The sequence below is a fragment of the Falco punctatus genome (genome assembly GCF_963210335.1).
Source record: "Falco punctatus genome assembly, chromosome: 2".
NCBI classification, from domain to species: Eukaryota; Metazoa; Chordata; class Aves; order Falconiformes; family Falconidae; genus Falco; species Falco punctatus.
Window position 1 is genome coordinate 47,634,346 of NC_137581.1, and position 19,789 is coordinate 47,654,134.

The following is a 19,789-nucleotide window of genomic DNA, read 5'->3' on the forward strand; positions in this document are numbered from 1 at the left end:
AAGGAAGCAGCTTAGCATGTCTGGGCTAGCACCTCTATAATACTCAGATATCTCAGACATGCATTTTTAGGATGTTATGTTGCTAAAAATGCAACATTGCTAGCAATATATTACTACTCAAAAACAAACAAATAAACAAACAAAAAAAAAACAACCCAAACACACACAAAAAAACCCCACAGCCAAAAAACCAAACCTTTGGAAGGTTCATATTCTCTTTGATACATAAGGGCTATAGAAGATATAAATGTCAATGCCAAAATACAAACCTGGAACACTGCGAAGTACGGATGTGGAAAGCTTTCCAAGGATTTCAGATGATCAAAAGGGAACGGGCAGTAAGAGTAAGTTATTAGTTATTTGTCCTTGGTGTCATTTAAAGAGTTTTTTATAAAACAAACATAATAAAGATATTGCTCTTACCAAACCATTAAATAAATAATGTTTACAGGCCTCTGAACTTCAAACTAATAACCAGCAATGTGGGACATAATTGTTTTCTTGTATATGGCAGATAATATGTTCTTTTTTATTTTCATAAATATGCATACACACAGCACCATATACACATGCTCTAAAAATACTAATATTCATGTATAGTATCCATCTGCTTCTCAAAACAGAAGTTCTCAAGAAAGGAACTGAAACTAGGACTCTTCACATCCTAATTGTTTGATCTTTCTAGCTTGTTCCATTTATTATTTATCTTATATATATATATCTCTAGATACAAATCACATACTACACAAATGTAGGACTTTGTCTGCTTACTGTAATACCAGTGTAAGCCATAGATTTCCTCACAATCATGAAATTTCTGTTTTGATATCGGACTATGACAGTGAAGCTAGAAGAGCTTCTTCCTCTGCATTATCCCTTTTAAAAAAAAAACAAATGATATCCCATGCTACACTTTTGCCTATATAAACAATTAAATCATACATTGGCACATATTTGTAACTCTTTGTTGAAGGAAAGTGTTATCTCACATTACCAGTCCAACCAATTTCTCCACATGTAAACCACAACAGACACCTGATTAGACCTTGGTCTCACTTCTTAATTTTTACTGTGTCTTTTGTATAGGATGTAAGACATGCCCCTAAATGAACCTTTTTATTGTGCTTAATTGAAAACCATCAAAAGTCAATGTGATTTGGTTTCCTTTGACCAAATATAGACATCAGATCTTAATCAACATAAATCATAGTGTAGATGTATTTAACATCTAAAGTAGTGTCTCTGTGCTCTCATTTATGTTCAGTGAAATAAGTAAGCACATCTAAAGTATGACTCATCTCATCCTAAAATAGATGATGAAAACAGGTCAAATTACTCTTAGTGTACCTATTTCTCTCTATTGGCTATGAAGGGAATCTTAGGTAATTGCCTCAGAAACAGACACTTGAAGTTTGTGAATCCCACCTTGTCAAGCTTACTAGTGATGCTTGTGGCTGTGAATAAGATTTATCCTGAAAATTGTGGAAAATATATTTCTTCAAAATGTCTAGGTACTCATATATATAGGTCTCAGTACATTGTGTTCAGTTTTGGGCCCTGCAGAAGGGACTGAGGTGCTGAAGCATGCAGAGAGAAGGGCAATGAAGCTGGTGAAGGGTCTGGAGCACAAGTCTTATGTGGAGCAGCTGAGGGAACTGGCATTGTTTAGCCTGGGGAGGAGGAGGTTCAGGGGAGACCTTATTGCTCTCTACAACTACCTGAAAGGAGGTTGTAGACAGGTGGAGGTCGGTCTCTTCTCCCAGATACCAAGTGACAGAACCAGAGGAAATGGCCTCAGGTTACACCAGGGGAGGTTTAGATTGGGATATTAGGGAACATGTCTTAACTGAAAGGGTGGTTAAAGCATTGGAACAGGCTGCCCAGGGAGGTGGTGGAATCACCATCCCTGGAGTTATTTAAAAAATGTGTAGATGCAGTCCTTAGGGACATGACTTAGTGATGGACATGGCAGTCCTGGGTTAGCAGTTGGACTTGATGATCTCAAAGGTCTTTTCCAACCTAAATGATTCTATGATTCTATATCATGCCTCTGTTCCTTTGAGTTTATTGTGATTACAGCTCTACTGTAAAAAAAGTTGTCTAGAAAATAAGAAGTAGGCATGTGATGAATCTCTTATTACATCTCAAACTGAGTATTTCAGAAGTAACTTAGATAAAATTAAGCTGAGGTGCAATCATTTCCTTTTGATTACAATATAATTGTACAACGTTCCTCCAAACTATAGAGCTATAGACCCACGAGCTGCTTTACACTTTCAGGGGCAAAGAATTAAGATCTTTAACAACGTTGTGATGTGTTTTTACTACAATGCCAGTGAAGTTACAAAAATGGCTTACATTGCTTTAGCAAAGGATTAGCTCTTTTAATAACGTTCAGTGCCTGATTACCTCTGTCTTCCCAACCCACACACTAAAATATATGTAAATGTTAAAACATTTGTCCAGCCAGCAGCTGATACTTACATTTCATATTGTGTTTGTTTGTCCCAGCATGTTGCTGGGACAAGTTTAGGGAAAAGGCCCTGTGCCTTCTGCAATAGGTGAACCTGAACTCCCCTGCAAAACTGTGAGGTTCAGCCCATTCTTGTGTTCAGAAGGCTGGCCACCTGGATGTGCTTTACAGCTTTCATTAATAGAGAAATTTATTGAACGCAGTAATACAAAATACAAATAACTGAATCAGAGAAGCATTCTCTATGTTACTAACATTGACATTAAATTCAAACAACTGTATATTTTTCATACTTTTCATCTGACTTTCCTTATTTTTGCAGTGACAACACATTTATCACCCTGGTTTGCTTGATGCATGAGACTCCATACAATGTGCTGTTTGAAGGGCAGGGATGGGCACCCCTTGTAAAGTGTCAAAAGAGGTGGATACTCCCACTGGAACTGACTGTGAAGGGACACCATAGGAGAGGGATGTTTTACAACACACTCTGTATGCAGTGGCTGAACCAATCCTCTGGAATGCTTCTCAGACAGAAAATCTATGTGTCTCGAGCAAAAGAGAAACCTTGTCACCCCTAGCAAGGAGCTGAGAGAGACATAGTAGTAGACCTATGTTTGCAAGCCTAGCATTTGACAGGCCAGAGAACAGCTGCCTTGGAGAGGTTGTTAAGGAAAGCTGGTGGGTTTTGCGAGCTGGACAGTGAGCACCTGGAGTTTTTAGCATTTTTTAAAAGTTTTTTGGTTTTTCCTGTCATCTATGGGAAGGACTCCAAACAATTCGAACGTCTATATGGTTCTTTGCATCCACACCCTTGAGAAAACAAACTCCTTGCTAGATCTTTTTACCTCATTATCTGCTGCCTTATGCAGCTATGATTGATAAGGACTGCATTTTTTCGCTCTTGCCAGAATAAGTGACATGAGATCCCACCCACATAAGTAACTGGGGGACTTAGCCCAGGCCAAGCATTAGCTCCCTAGGGATGGATTGCCCTGTTATCCAGGTTCCCTGTACCAGAGAGAATCACTGCACCAAAAAAGGTCTTTGAGATGTTTAAACTGTAGGTACAAATTTGGAGTCAGAATTAGGTGGACTGGACTGTAGCCTATATTGAAATTTATACTGCTGTTAAATATACTGTTATGTTAGACAAAATTGTCAGAACCGCATCAACAAGGGACTACATCTGTCTGGCTGTAACACATACTTCAGATCTGGGAAAGAAAAACTGTAGTGGTTTACATAAATTTTAGTTTGGAAGCTTTTTCCCTGCTGTAAGATCATGAGTCCATGAATTAATGCAGTTCACAAAGTAACACATAAATATAATTTAATTTCTTTTTGTGTACAGTGTAATTGTCTCAGAGATCAATAAGGGAACTAAATGAAATTTACTTCCTATGGTAGCACTGACATATTATTCACTCTTTTGACTATTGATCTATAGTAGATACGCACTTTTTTATCTTTTTAATAATCTTGGAAATTGTTATAACACTGACTACTTTGAAACATATTATCTGAGACATATGAGTACCAGTGTCTGTTATCATAAGCAACAGTAACCAGATGAAAATTCTTATGATCATTTTTTACTCTGTTAATTCTCAATCAAATCCCTCAGTTGCTTTGGACTATAAGAGACATTTCTCATTCCATGTGCACATACTACATTAAATCTCTGGTGCCCTTCTTCACCTTATTATGAATTCTTTACATTTAAATAGTGAGGATTATGAAGAATAAAGCTGCAAAAGAACCACAAGGGTCAGGTCCAAACTGACTTTTATTTTTATTCACATTTTCTCATTTCTTCTGGGTATTCTGTCCTGCAGCTAGGTTTCATGGAGTTCAATTCTTCAGTATCTAACCATTCTGATTTTGAAACTGTTTGTGGGAAATCTGAGTGATTTTTATTGCAACCTACCGAAGTTACAAACTTACAGCTTTTGATACTTAATATATGTCTTCTTTGTTCACTACAGCTACTGTTGAAGATAGGTTCAAGAGAGCAAAGAGAGCATCAGGATTCTCACATCTGCCCTACTTTGGGTCTCTCTTTGGAGAGACATAATCACAAAGCCTTTGGTAGGCACATTTAGCAGATCTACTGAATGTAACACTTGTAGGCTTGACACAAATCAGGCAGAAGGCACTGTGTAGTGTAAACCAGTATGCCTGTGCTCTCTCTGTAGTAAAGCAAATGCATTGCTCAGGAGGAGAAAAGTCTCACTCTCTGAATCGAGTTATATTCATTTCCACATTCTCGTAGCATGCTGTCATTCCTAAGAAAAAAATGGCAGCCCAAGTCTGTGCTAAAACTGGGAGTGTCTGTCTGTGAACTCTCGCATCAAGCGTAGTTTTAGCCAGCTGTCCCAACTGCCTGAACACCCTCTCCTCATGATCGTGTGGCACCAAGAGCCCAAACACAATTTTTCTGCATATGTCAGAGATTTTTATGGTGCAGACCAAGAGCAAATTAGGTTGATAACCACACATGACTGTTTGGCCCTGTAATGCTAGACACGATACATGTTTTCTTTAGCATTGCTCCTCTGTATGGTAACATTCTGCATTTTACTTGGTTCACAAGTGTAAGCTAAAGAAGTGCAGGAATGATCAGTAACAGATGCTAAAGGATCTAATTACAGAAACTGACATAGTCACATTTTTAAATCCAAACACACTAGTTTATTTAGAGACACACATGCGCTTTGTATTAATTACTCTTGAATGTGCACCAACATGGATCAGAAAAATAAAACAGTGTGACCCTTGCGATTTGATTTCAGTGGTATTGTCTTATATTGTGTTTTGGCCAGACAACTCCATAAGGAAGTTTTCTTTAGTAATACTTTGTGCATGTCCACTTGGTAAAGTGTTCTGCATTATATGGGGATTCAGTTTTGTAGGGCCATAAAAGGAGTTTTTATTTAAGTCTTCTTCTCACCTAATCATGTATTTCTAGCTTCATGACACCTTTAGCAGGATTTTTAAAAAAAAATTCTTATGATGTTATTTTGAAAACTTCTCTTTCAGATAGTTCAGGAGAGGTTCCAGTTTGTCTAACGCAAGCTCGCAACCGATGGTTTTAGCTGCCTGCTGGAGTGCCTGCTGGAGCAGACAGCATACTCAAAAACATAAGTGCTAAAGTCTCTATATAGAATTTTTGAAGGTATCCAGATTAAGAACCTGCCTGCCTCTACATTAAGTTACCAAACTGCATACCTAAGCCTCAGCAGCTAAAACCTTTCATAGGCACTCAGAGCTATACATTCCTTTATGTTGATCATGCCCTTACAAAATATATATTAACTTTTGTGGAACTGCTTCATCAGTTACTTAAAGCAGAGAGACAAATAACGTGTCCTATTGGATGGTTAGGATGTCACCATGTATTTCTAGCCTGGGATTTCCAACATATTTTATTACTGGATTTTAACATATACTTTATATTGCACATATGTACATATATGATTTAAAAAAAAAAATGCTGAAGGCAAACACTTCAAAGGGACTAGTGATTCTGGACCATACTTGGCTTTTGATGCAAAATTTTGATGTGTTTTAAAGGGAATGAGCTTTCCCAGGGTGATTTGTCACTTCTATATTCAGAACTTCACAGTTTCTCAAGCTTATCATAGTGTTGACACCCATTGGAAGCAGAGGCTGAAATCATAGTCTTATCTTACCTTGTCTTTTCATATGAACACTTTAATCCATATTAATATTTTATTAAACTAAAAGTAGGATTTTGTTTCTGTGTATATTATAGGGAATCAATGGCTTCATCATACAGTACTAAATTGATAGAAACAGGTCTGTCCACTGTGTGTCACAAAACACACATTCTTAAGAAAGGTCCTCTTAATTCAAGTGAAAGGATTTAGTATTTTGGGGGTAGGATAACCCGATTTCCCTCCTGCTGTCATTATAAAAGTACTAGTGGGAACAGGGAGACTCATAACCACCATAAAGTTCCGCAGATTTTACAGATTATTTTTACCTTCTCAGGCACCTCCTCTCATTTTCATGTTCTTTAACTGGTTCAAACTCAGTCTTCCCAAGAACACATTTAATACAACCTATTACTAGAACCTTTTTAATGGTGATCAGACTCCCTCCATCCCATTCTCTTACAAAGAAGATATAATATTGTTTGTCAATCTAAAGTTTCTTCTGTTTTTCCCATTTGAGCTCCATTTGAACTCTCCATGATTTTAAACTTTCTCTTGTTAATAATGATTGGTATTATAGGATCAAATGCTGCTATGCTTATGAAATTTAAACTTCTGTGTGATGAATATCAGCAAAAAGCAATGCATGGCATATTAAATCGATGAGATGATAATTTGGTACAGGATTTTTGGATGAGAATTCAGTAATATACTTCAACAAACAAAGTTTCCTGAAAATACTTTCTTTAGCAAAGGATGTCTGCTGGAAGACTTCATTAGCACAGAATCTTTTTCTAAAGTATCAGTATTTCTTCACTGATACATCAGTATTTTTGCTGAAACATCAATATTTTTGCTAACCTGTTTGCTTACACTGCCATTAAAAAAAAAAGTTTACTCTCTTTTTAATTCCCCCTTGCATATATTGTGCTATTTTTTTCCCCAGGGAGTGAATTTGCAATGTAATTGTGGTGAAGTTTCATTTTGTGTTCAGAAAAAAAATGTGCTTTACAGCAGAAACAGGACATTCCAAGGTGTCTTGCCCCTCAAGTGTTTGTAAAGATGCTGGTTCCTAAACACAAGTAGGCAGGAAGCAAAAGTAGGTAACTTTGTATAGTATTAATTTATAAGAGTCGCGACTGTACTTCAAATGCAGTTTTTTCTACCATCTAGATTAGATTCATCAGTAGCCAATCTAAATGTCTAATTGAAGAGTAGCTTTCTGAAGAGTCTGTAACTGTCGCTTGGCTTCATCCTTCTCTGTTTGTTCCTAAGGTTTCTTTCCTCTCTTGTTTTGCTTCTGAAACAACAATGCACTCTATTTTGGGGTTGCTAGTCATGATTCCAGGAATGGGAATCCAACTCTTGAGTACAACAGGCTTTACATAGTAACTTCTTGGCAGAAATTCAGAAATGCTTTGGCCAAAGGGAATTAAAAAAAGGACCCAGCATAAGGGTAACTTGAAATGAAAGACACTCACAAAAAAAAAAAAAAAAAAAAAAAAAAGTGGAAAAAAAACCCCATAAAAATACCTTCAGAATATGAAAGACTGAAGAATTGAGATACATTGTGATATTTGTTTTTCATGTTTAATTGAAAGCTTTTTGCTACTCTATCACCAAGTATCATGAATACTAAGATATTTCTCTTCTAGATGTGTATGTGTATATGGGAACATTCTAACCCCAGCCTTGCCAAACATCAAGTCCTTCTGTTTGCTCTCTTTTTAAAATTAACTCTTGATAGAGAAATGGTTCCATTCAGCAAGGAAAGGAGTTTAAGGTTTCCCTAAGTCTGGGAAATTAGCATAAGAATGGTCCTGGAAATGATGAACTGTCTGAAAGATTATTCTGCTCACAAACAAATGATTCACTGTTCAAGGGTACCTGTGTGGACCCTGCTTCTCTCTCTTCCACCCCCTGCATCCACCCCCTGCAATGCCGGAGTGTCTTTGGAGGCAGAGCCACAACAGGAGATTTGGGATTTTGGTGCCTGAATGTGTCTTTTTGTGTTTTCCCTCACAAGTTCCTTTCCTGACTATGCTTTGCCTCACTAATCATCTCCTCTTCTAGAAATGACTGTCCCAGCTTCTCTCACACCTCACAAGGCTTCAAGAAGTAGGTACTCTCTTCAGTTCTGTCCTGTAAAAGTCCTTTTTGGGTTTTAAAAACCCCAAATCCCTGTGTTACTTTGCTCTGCCTTTCTGCTTTCATCTTTATCTTGCCTACCTCCATTCTCAAATCAGTTAAGAGAAAGAAAAGGAACGCACAGGTCACAAAAAAATACACTTTTCCAAAGAAATTACACACCCAGTTATTGTCAAGGTGAGCTGCCTCTTTTCTTTCAACGTTTATCTGGTCCTAAACACACCAAAGCAGCTATCATATTTTAAATGCAGTCCCTTTCAAGCTATTTCATAAAGTGTACTGTGTATTCATGACTCCTTAACCAGAAAACCATACCCTAATGGATATATTTCAAGTTCCTGACCCAAAACCCTTAATTAACTGTAAAACCAACATTCTTATTCTTCTTCAGAGGAGTATTATGTTAGCCGATTTGGAAGTTAGTTCTGAAGGGGACTGTTTTTATAGTACCACAGATCCTGAGGGGGGGAAGTCATTTTCTATTCCAAGAAAACATCCACCACTAGCACCAGTGAAAAGCAGAACTCTGGGTTGTTTTGGTTTTTTTAAAGCCCTAATGACTACTTTTTATTCCATAATCAGAGAGCGCCCCTTTCACCTGATGATTTTTGTTCAGCCTTCAGCACACTTCCTTTCCTGCTTCATCATTCATCAGCTATGAGGTCATTAATTTTAAATGGGAGACTTTCAGTAACCAACAGAGAATTTCATTGTAAATCAAAACTTCTCCAGCTGATAAGTTAATTTGTCAGTAAGGCAGCTCAGCAGCCCTTTTGTTTTGTATGGAATTTTCCAGACAGTCCTCTAAGCTGACACCGCAGCAATCAGGATCACCATTTACTATGGGCCTTCAGTCTTGAGGGAGGTCCTAAAAGAAAACAGATATGATGTATTTTTTCCCTGCGTTCCCAAGTTCTCTATACCTACAACTATCTCTGTTCTACTGTCTGCTGGGATATGTTTGATCATACTGCCAATATATGGATGCATGCCAAAAAAATGTGTATGGCCATTAAGGAACACTTGTTCTCTGGCTGAAAGGGCCCCTTTACACATGTCTCTCCTGAAAAAAACCTTGTACAAAAGCTTAATCTCCAAGATATGACAGCTAACAAACTCATTATAATCCACATGGGGGAAGAAGCAAGCGGGATACAGCAAGGACACCACGTAGCTCAAATGTCCACTAAGTCTTCTCATCAAAATAGCAATCAGAAAAAAGCTTTGGAGCCAGCAGTTGAACCAGCTTTTTATCAAAGTAGGTGTAGATAGCCGTGCTGAGGGATCTCCACAACACAACGCAGGATCTGGTATGTGGAGCTTCTGTTAAAAATCATGTGGAGTCTGGTGAAGCTCAGCAAACTGAAACATGCTGAATTAGCACAAACTTATCTCTGTCCGAAGAAATTTTACAGGCCAGATCATCTCCTCTGTCATGACCTGAGTTTTCCCTATGCAAACTGTAAGGTCAAGGAAGGGGAGAGGAGCAAGCATGCGCTTGCTTCTGCAGTGCTCTAACCGCATACAGGCTATGCCAGCTGGGGCAGCTGAGATTCAGTCTAAGCTGGTCCAGGCCTGGCCAGAGGAATCATTAACATGGTGCTTTCTTCATTCTTCCCGTGCTATGCAGAGTTTTGATATAGAGAGGTGCTTCACCTAGCGTACATGCTCCAGAAACATTTTTTAAAGTGAAGGTCACCTCTCATACCAGTGTATGTGGACAAGTGAAATAATGGCAAGTCACTATTTCAGACACTATGTTATAACAGCTGTTCGGTACAGGGTTCTTCACTGTTGCTCTGATGATCTTAAAACCAATGTTTGCTCTAATTCATACTGCTTTATACACAGAAGGGACTCGTAGGACTTGCCAGGAGGAAGAACGGATGAAGATTGAACTTTGGAGAGCTTCTACATGTTTGGTTTTTTACTCTGAACTTCCAAGGAGAAGGAAGAGCAGAGTATGCAAATGTGCATTTATTTCTGGGAAAGGTCACTAGTGATGGCAATGTGCTTGGAAGAGCAGCAGTGGCTATTCTGCAAACGTGCATCTGCTTCCACTACTGCTTCCTCAACTGCTTCTCTCTCTTTTCTTTTGACCATGGCATCCCCACAGCTGTTCTTTTTCTTTCTCTTTTTCACCTCAGAAACAATTCACTTCCCTTTTCCAGGTGATGTTTAAGGCCATCACTTTGATTCTGAAGTGAGAACCAGACTTTCATTCTGACTGCCCTGCCCCTGCTTCCTCTTGGCCTGGACTATCAGGATCACAGCTGAAGGAGCCAGGGATTAATTACAGAGCTGTGCAAGAAAGGAGACCCTTGGTACTGGAATAATTGCTGATATCACAAAATATTTTGACTGCTTTTAGCCACAGGGCCCAATCCTGTCAGCAAGCCACATGTGGACCTCCCATTAGCTCTATGGGTGTTCCACAGGCAGGCGGCTGGGGGACTACCAGCCCCTCTCAGAATTGTCTAACAGATCTGCATAGGACTATGAATGACACGTACCAACATAGATTCTCCACATGTAACACAAATTCAGCCTTACAGCTGAAGTGTTGCAGTAGATGGAGAAACATGATTCTCAGATCCTTTCCCAGACTTTTATGATTCAGTGTAGTTAACTGGAAATGCAAAAGCCAGCCGAGTCGCTGGGTGGCTGCTCATATGGAATTTTGATGCATCTGTAAAGGGGAGAGAAGTCAGCTTGTAGCATACTTTCTGCTATCAAAGGCATACTGGGCAGTAAAGCTAATTGCATTACGCTGTGTTCAAACAAAAATGCTTGAAAGCCGTTCTGTTCAGCTGTGTGAATATGTGCACAGAGCTTGTGTATGTGACTGCTGAAGTAAAGTGAAAATGTCTGTCAACAGAAAAAAAAAAAAAAAAAAAGAAAAAAAGAAAAAAAATGTGTCAGTACTAGCTCATGGGGAATTTTCCCTCCAGTTTCTAACCAGTATTACCCTCCACTCGTTTGCCCTTTAAGACATTTTCAAAGAAGTGGTTTCTTGATCATAAAACAAATCACAACACAAAAAATCCCTACCAGAACAAGACACTCCATTGCACATGCTGCATCTCAAGGGAAAGTATGAGACAATAAACAGCATGTAACAGATGTTATTCACATTGTTTCATGCACTGTTGGAAGGCTCTCAGACACTCTGAGCATGGTGCATGAAGCATGGTGTAAGACATAGAGTAAGGTTGCTAATCATGTATCTTATTTAGGACAAGACAAAAAAAAAGTAATTATTTATATATTCACAGACAAGATATTAACAAAAGTAATAATCTTGAATCCTTTCTACCCTGCTACAGCCTTTACAGTAAGAAGTTAATACAATCTTTCAAGAATCCAGAAACTGGTAAAGATTTCAGATTATTTAAAATTTCTGAAGTAAAATATATATGCAAAATATAACTACCTCGGTAACAGCTTATAAGGAGTATCTGGAGCTGTGCTAGCTTTGAATCATGGAGTTTCAAGGGAATTTTTTATTATAGTTTTGGCTCCAGTGCACTCACACCATGTGGGTTTTTGCTTTGAGTTTTAGGTTTGAATGGACCAAGTACTTCAAAGCAAGACTCTAAATCAGGAAAATGCACTGATTTTCATATGCTTTCCACTCAAAACCATACCTTGGCCCAGATTCCCTCACAACGGAGCCCAGCCTCACTTGAAACTCGGCCCACGTTTGTTGAAAGCGTTTACGAATCCCATCAAAACTGGCCTGAATTTCAAGCTTGTAATAAAATCCAAACCCAAGAGTTCTGCTTGGCTTCAAATGTCTCTCTGTTCTAGTAATTTCCACTTGTTTCCGTTAAAAAGGAAAAAAAAAAAGGGTATAATTCATGTTGATTTCTGCCTGTTGCACTGGCAAACCTGGAATAACTTCATTAAATCATCAAAGTTGTTTCTGATTTGGACCAGGGTAGGTGTGAGCAGGTTGAGCAGAGGTTTTATTAAGATAACGGTGGGAAGCTGGGTATACTTTAATGGCAAAATTCCAAAATGCAATGCGTGTCTTTCTGTTGAAGTTAACAAAATGCAACTGCAGCCCATAGGCTTTCTTGGGTATAGGCAAATCCTTCTGGCTTTGGACATGGCAATTGAAGTACCTCAGCATGGTGTTGTGCTGAAGGGCAATGTCTGCCTCACCAAGCCCAGGCTGCGGCAGGTACACCATGCCACCTGCCCCCCACCACACCGCCCTGCTCCCTCCTGCCCCTTCTGCCAACACTGGCCTCTGTATAGTGACTGGGTGAGCAGGCTCGAGGACTGTCATTTGTTCCCAGCTGTGTCCAAGCTTGTGACCAAGCGAGACTTGAAACAATGACATTGACTAAGACGATAGATCAGGAATATGCAGCTGGGGACACCAGCATGGGTGGGAGCACCAGAGCCTGGATTTAGAGTGGCTTAAATTGCCACAAAACTAGTCCCAAGCTTGCAGAACTGGGTTTGTGTGAATACTGAACTAAAGCCTCTGCATTTGCCAGAGCCTGCTATCTCACCGTACAGCACAAATTTGCTGGTGCATACTCTATCATGCAACATTAAGACTGACATCACCGACACACCTATTACCTGATCCACCACCGGAGCATATTGTCTAAGGAAGGCCTGCCACGACAAAACAAGAAAAGCCTGCAGCTATCACACAGCAAATCCAAACACCATACCATAGCAGGGGGCTATCCCACGGACGGATCTTAGAAAGAGCAAGAGTGATGGCATTGCAAAATCCGTATAGCAACATTATGGTTGCAACCTGATTTTAGACCGGAAGTGCTGAGACATTGCAGGGTTGTAACACGGCAGGTAAAATGTAATGGCAGATTTTTGCACTGGATGCTCTCAGGCTGGCTATCCCTTTTGCTCTCTCTCCATTCTGAAACCTCAGGAGAGCTTGCCCTGACCCTGTGGCATTACTACAAGCAGGGGCGAGGCTCGCAGCACCCTGCCTTGCCAAACCAGCCCCTTCGGCTCTGTTTTTCACCTTCTTCTCTTCTCTGGGGAGAAAAGGGAGCTAACTGAGCTAGGGACTGGGGAATCAGCAATGCACGCTCTATTTACATCCTTTTCAAATGAACCCGTTTCAAAAGGCAGGTTTGCTCTGTCTGTCCAGCACCCTTTTCCACCTCACCCTTCCGCTACCCCTGAGTAAGATATGCGTGGTCAAATGGCCCACAGCTTTGCACAGTGCCTTCTGACCACAACAGGAATATTTCCTAGTACTGGAAGGACCTTTCAGTGGCTCCTGCAGTTTGCTCTGGCACTTTCCTCTCTCCCAGTGACGGCCCAGAAGCAGTTCTGAGCAGTGCTGTCCCCGTCCCCACCCCCGGAGCTACTCTCACCCCTCCCTTCCCCGATCCTTTTCCCCTGGTGAAACACACCGAAGGCTGGAAAACGGCTACCTGAGGCCCTGAGCCGTGAAAAGATGCGGTTGGAGTGCAGGGAAAACAAAGTAAGCGCTATGAGCAGGCAGTCCCCCGCCTCCCCCCCTCCTCGCCCCGGGCCCACCAGAAGAGGCCGGAGCGGGAGCCTGCAGCCGGGCCACAGGGCTGTTTGATTGCCTAAGCCTGGTGGCCAGACAATAGGACCAGAAAGAATGGCTGCTTCCTTCCTTCCTGTCGAGTGTTCTGCCTGAGTGAGCAAATTCAATAGCACTTCGCTTCGCAGCAACACCAGGCTCTCTCGCACAGGCGAAAATCAACAAAGAGCCATTCTCGGGCATTTCCAACTGCACCTAAGCCAAGGCACTGAGCTGTGGAGCCATCCGGCCCGGGGAGGGGGGCGACGCAGGCGTCGCTCTTGGGTGTGCGGCCAAGCACAGTAAACATCCAGGTCATTGTTTGTGGGGAAGGGCTGCCTTATTATTTTATTATATTTTTTTTTTAACACCAGGCACCAGGCGGTTTGGTTCCCCATCACACCGCTGCCCTGCCACTTATTTTGTATTTTCACTGAAGTGCTCTGGATGAATTTGCCGCTTTAAACCCCTGGGTGCAGGCCAGCTGAAGGGCGCTACGAGGCATTCAGGCATAACTAAACTAGGAGAAGGTGACACAAGAGTTGCTGGGTGCAAAACATAAGCCTGCTGCTTTCTTCAGATTCAAGTGGTCGCACATTTAAATCACAGGCTGACTGAAAATAAAATAGGTGTCAGTCAAGTATCTGAGGAAAGCAGGTAAGCAGATGACTGAGACGGAGCTTGGGTGGATATAAACTGAAACACCATTCCCTATAAATGCCACAAATAAAAGTTGAGATAATAATTATGGATTGTGGGGTTTATTAGTATCAGGCTCTGTTCTGTCTTCCAGATCCTATTCTTCAGTTCAGTGCTGTGCCAGACTAAGAAGGAACATTGTGTCGCTAAAAGGACAAGAACCTGGGATGCACATACCCAGAGCTGCCAGTCAGAAGTCGTATTTTTCACAGGCACTGAGTTTCTAGATCTTCAGGGCCCCCAACGGGCATCCAGTCCATTAAGCTTTCCCCATGCAGAAATAAAAAGCATGCTCAGTTTCCTTGCTGTCTGTGCAGCACAGTTTGTACATCACTTTGCAGCGCAACAATTGGTCCCACAGGATTCCTCTGCATCTGCAGCAAGGCATCTCCTCTTGTTGTACATGCATGGCTTAGGACATGGCTGTGCTGAGGGATGTATTCTCGTGAACATCTGGGTTTGTTGATTCAGCATGTGTGGGAAGAGGAAGGGGGAAGCGCAGAAAGTATTTCAAAAAAGAAAAGCTTACATGGGATCTTTGGAGTGATCTCTTGCTCCTAAAAAGATAGATTTTTGCTTTTTGTCTTTGAGATGAGCAAAGTAAGATTTTGCATTTGCCTGCTGCATCTGTTTTTCTCAAGCAAAGACCTGTTTGTTTTTCCCGTTGTGTCTGAACTGTATTTGAAACAGACCACTGAGCCAAGTTACATCAAGCCTGTTTCTTTTCTTTTCTACTTCTGAACTATGACAGATTATCCTAACCCATCTGCAGGCATGATTAAAAATATGAAAATAATTTTTACTTTTCTTTTGAACTGCTTTTGATATAGTATTTGCTGTCAGATAATCTATAGAGTTTTAACATCTGGTAATGTAAAATGCTATGTTATTGCAGCTGAAGAAAGAACCATTTAGATATTTTTATAGTGAGTTTTTTGTGGCATCCAAGATTGCAATTGTGGCTTCAGTTTACAATAAACTTGTGGTGGTAGAGTTATAACTAAATTATTCATTTTTATGCATCAGAACATAGTTTATAACCCAGAGGGGAAAAAAAAATCCCAGCACAGAGGATCTTTATTAAGATACACATACTGCTTACATGATTTTGATAAGTGACATTCAAATATGTCATCACCTAATCTCAGGAAACTAGCTCAGACAACTTTCTATTAAGCAATAACCTGTAAATGACAAAACAATATCTATTTCAGTCATTGCACAGTGAAGGCTAGATTACTGTAGTTGAAAGATTTTTCTTTTTCTCCAAGAGCACTCAGAAGCAACATGTAGAGAAAAATTAACGATCAAAGTAGGACAGCTCTATAGACTTTAATCTCTTAGAATTTGGCATCAATGAAAATTCATAGAATTTATAGATACAGCTGATCTAGTTGTACCCATTAATGTTTACAGTTTGCTTCCCTATAGAAAGATAGTAGCTGCTAACTTAACATGAGGCCCACTCCTGGTTTGGTGTGCTTTGGTTTGCCTTGGTTGTTCTGACCACTGGAAGAAGCTCATGATATAATGTAGTTGGTTTACTACTAGCAGAAGCAATAACCTAAGAAGATGGGGTATGCATCCCAATTACTTTTTATCAAAATTTGGGCAAAGTTTCCCTAAGGAAGCATTACATTATTGCTTGTCCTGTGGAAAATAATTTGCAATTAAGGGTGAAGAAACCAACTTATACCAAAGAACACCACTGTACTCTGATTCGGAGTATCAGAGGCTGTACTCTGATTGCCCAAAATGTGCTACTTGTAACAATTTTGTTTATGCTGTTCCTTACTTGACATCCTGTGGAAGTGACATGCAGATTCCTTCCCCACTTGCTTCAGCCAGAAGCATGCATCATTGTAAAGAGATTCCACATGTTCAGGTATGTCAGATTAACTCTGAGGACAAAACCAAACAAACTGTTGGATTCTGGCATCTGGAAAGATGAATGTTGGCCATCAGCTGCTCATTGTAACACCAGCCCCTTCCTTTTAGCACCTTCTGTTCTTGTAAAATAGTCTGGTGCCCCACCCCCACCCCCCCTTTTTTTTTTAATCTCCACTGTAGTCAGGCTAGAGAGAGGTCAGATGAGTCAGACATTAGCTAAACCAACAGAACTGAGAATTTTTGACAGCTATATAACCTCCTACCTTCATTTTAGTACTTTGCTCATTCCTATAGCTATACCCCCTAGGACTTCCCGTAAGGTCCTAGAGAAAGCTGAGAAGATAGCTAGCTATTCAGTGTATTTTAGACTATACATTAAATACTCTCATTAACCCTATGATGTCTGCATTCCTCACAGTCTTTTGATATGTTTATGTTTAGATTGCACCATAAGGTAGACAAATACTTTTACAGGTGAGGAGCTGAGGTACAGTTCACAATGCAGTTGGGAAGTGTGGCAGAAGCAAGGACAGGCAGAGAAAAGCTGGTGGTAGCCAGACTAGCTCAGGCACTCAGAGAAGCAAAGACAAAGCAGCTCAGGATGCACAAATCTGCCTAGGACCCTCGGCATTTAACCCACATTGAAGCCATGCCATTGGAATAATTCCCATCTGCAACACCCAATTTATAGTAAGTGGTTTGCTGAACCATATAAAACAAAGTTGTCACAATGGTGCTTTTGATTAAAATTTTTACAAGGGGCCACAGTGGCCTTTGAAAACAGTGGGGTTTGACAGTGGTCTGCTGGTGCTGCTAAAAAGTTTAGGAAAGCTCAACTTTAAGGTTAGGTTGTCTGATTGCAGTGCAAATATACACTAAGTGACTTGCCCAAGGTCATTTGTGTTATGATATCTATAGTAGAGCAGGCATTGAACACTGATTTTCCATAGCTGTGGTTAGTGCTCTAATCTGTGCTATGAAAAGAAAAAATATTTTCTAATCTAAGTATGTTGAATTGTATTTTAGGCAAAGTTTAACTGGCAATGCAATGTATACAACTAGGCTAATAGCACAGCAGGAATCTCCATTTTTACTTCTTCCTTACGTGAATACTTGGATTGAAATATCAGTTCATTTTAATTTGCACCTCCTGATATTTTTGGTGTAGACTCTAACCCAGGAATTGAAATGGGACACACTTGTTCTCAAGTGAGAGGAACCGCAAACAGGTTTGTGCAGAAACAATGAAGATCTGATTTGCAACCACTTTTGTTTCTCCCCGAAGGAGAAAATTGCACTGGTTAACTAAAGGGACAGTTTAAACTAATCTAGTTAAGCTACACTAAATGGTGGGTGGAGGTCTGTTATGCATATTCAGACTAAACAGAGCTTGCAGCAGTTTAACTGGGTCACTCTTGAAAAACTGTGCGTGACTTTGTTCAACAGACAAAGACTGCCATTATTAGGGTGCACATTTCTGTATAACCCTGATGTCAGAACATGGAGGAGGCTCTTCTTCAGGTTTATTTTCTGCCATAGTTCATGAAATTGTCACTCTTTTGCCTTCCATAGAGTAATAAATCATGGGGCAGACTGCCCTTCTCAGAGAGCTTAATGGCCTAGCCGTATTGCTAATATGCTAATATTGCAAAATGACTTATGATTATTGCAATCGATATTCAGTCTCTTTTCCAAACAAGCTGACTGTACTGATTCCAAAGGATTTCCTGTATCTGAGAAAGTACAATTATTTTTTTTTAATGGAAGGGAGGAATGTTTATATGGTTGTATTTTGATTGGTTCTTACTAAACCAGAATTTGAACACTTAGAATAAATAATATTTTAAATAATAATTTTGAAAAAGCAAAACGTACCAAGAAGAGAAATAGCAGTGGCGTGTGGAAGTTTGCTCAGGGGATGTAAGAATCTAAAGGAGCAGCCTTTTTTATACACCCGAGACTGCTGTGCAGTCACTAGTGGAAGCCTGCACAGACCAAATGGATGACATTTAGACTGCAGCACCATTCTGTAAAGCATGTCATAAGCTCACTGAGTAGGGAAACATTAGCAGGTAGGCTCCCTTTCATTTTTGCTCACAAAATGAATCATGGGCACAGATCTGATGATCTAATACTTATGTGCTTAATTGTATTATAAGCAACGTACACCTGCAAAAGAAAAATGCCCCTTTCGCAAATTCACCTTTTGGGTGTGGAGTTGGGGTGCGAATGACTGTCATGCAATAATTCATGAAATGGAAAATGCCTGCCTACACGCTTTGTTGCATCAGGTGCTTTGTGCAGTCGTCTGGTTTACCATGCGACAAAGTTCAACAAGCTGATATACCCAGCAGCAAGAAATGAAAGTGCTCCATATTAAAAAGTGCAAGCAACCAAACCATTTTTAAATATAGGCAGAATTTATAATAAGCAGTAAAACACCCATGCCTCTCACAGCTAATGAGTATTTCCATCTGTAATGGTCTGCCACATCCCTGGTTAATTAGAAACTAAATCACTAACATCTCTAATTCTTCATAATGACATTCTTTTACATCTGCTAAATTAGTTATAAAAATGATTAGCATAAGAAATACTCAGCTTTGAAATACTAGTCAATAAGTCAAGAAGTCTCCTCTGTTTGCCTATTTAATCTAATGAAAGGTATTTTATCTCACATGGCATCTAAGCACACAGGCAAAATTAACCCTGTGAAAGTAAATGGTTTTATCAAACAAAGCAGAGCTGGGTTGCACTGCTATCATGTACATGTACAGACTGTTTCCCCTAATAAATGTATTTCAGAATACTGTACATACTTTAAATAAGTTACTTCATTTTCAGGGTGATATGCAAAAAACCCAAACTCTGAATGTACGTCATGTTTTAATGTATTAATAAAGAAGATGACCCAAATGTCTCCCAGGATTTCCAGACACTTGACTAACCTATTTGCTTAAAAGGTGTATATGAACAGGCAAGTTTTCACAGGGTGTCATTTTCCATATAATCAGGAGGGCTTTGTGCTAAATTGTATAAGAAAGCATTCAGGGTTAAAATTCAGCATGACTCTCCCCCAAACAACCCTTCCCGCACCTTCACCCCCACTCCCACTTAAACCCTTTTGGAGGTTCCTGCCCTCCCCTCCCAGTTCTCCTCTTAGAAGCAAACTCAGCACCATTAGCACACAAATGCAAAATAACCAGCCTAGGCCTCTTCCCAGGAATACAAATTAGGGGCAGGTAGTTGAAGAGCTTAGAAAGCTGAAATAGCGAAGTTCACAATGAAAAGGATGAATAGATGAGAGACTGAAAGTGGGGTAAAGTGTTCAGCTTTTGTCATTTAAAGTGACGTCTT

At 40.0% G+C, this 19,789-nt stretch overlaps 1 protein-coding gene across 1 annotated transcript in view; it reads right to left on the reverse strand.

Annotated features, from left to right (window-relative positions):
- Positions 1 to 19,789, reverse strand: part of SPRY2 (sprouty RTK signaling antagonist 2) — a 76,294-nt gene that overhangs the window by 29,127 nt on the left and 27,378 nt on the right. Inside the window, exon 4 of the mRNA XM_080374601.1 lies at positions 16,338 to 16,443. The gene's annotated coding sequence lies outside the window, so the exon portion shown is untranslated. The remainder of the gene's footprint in view (positions 1 to 16,337; positions 16,444 to 19,789) is intronic.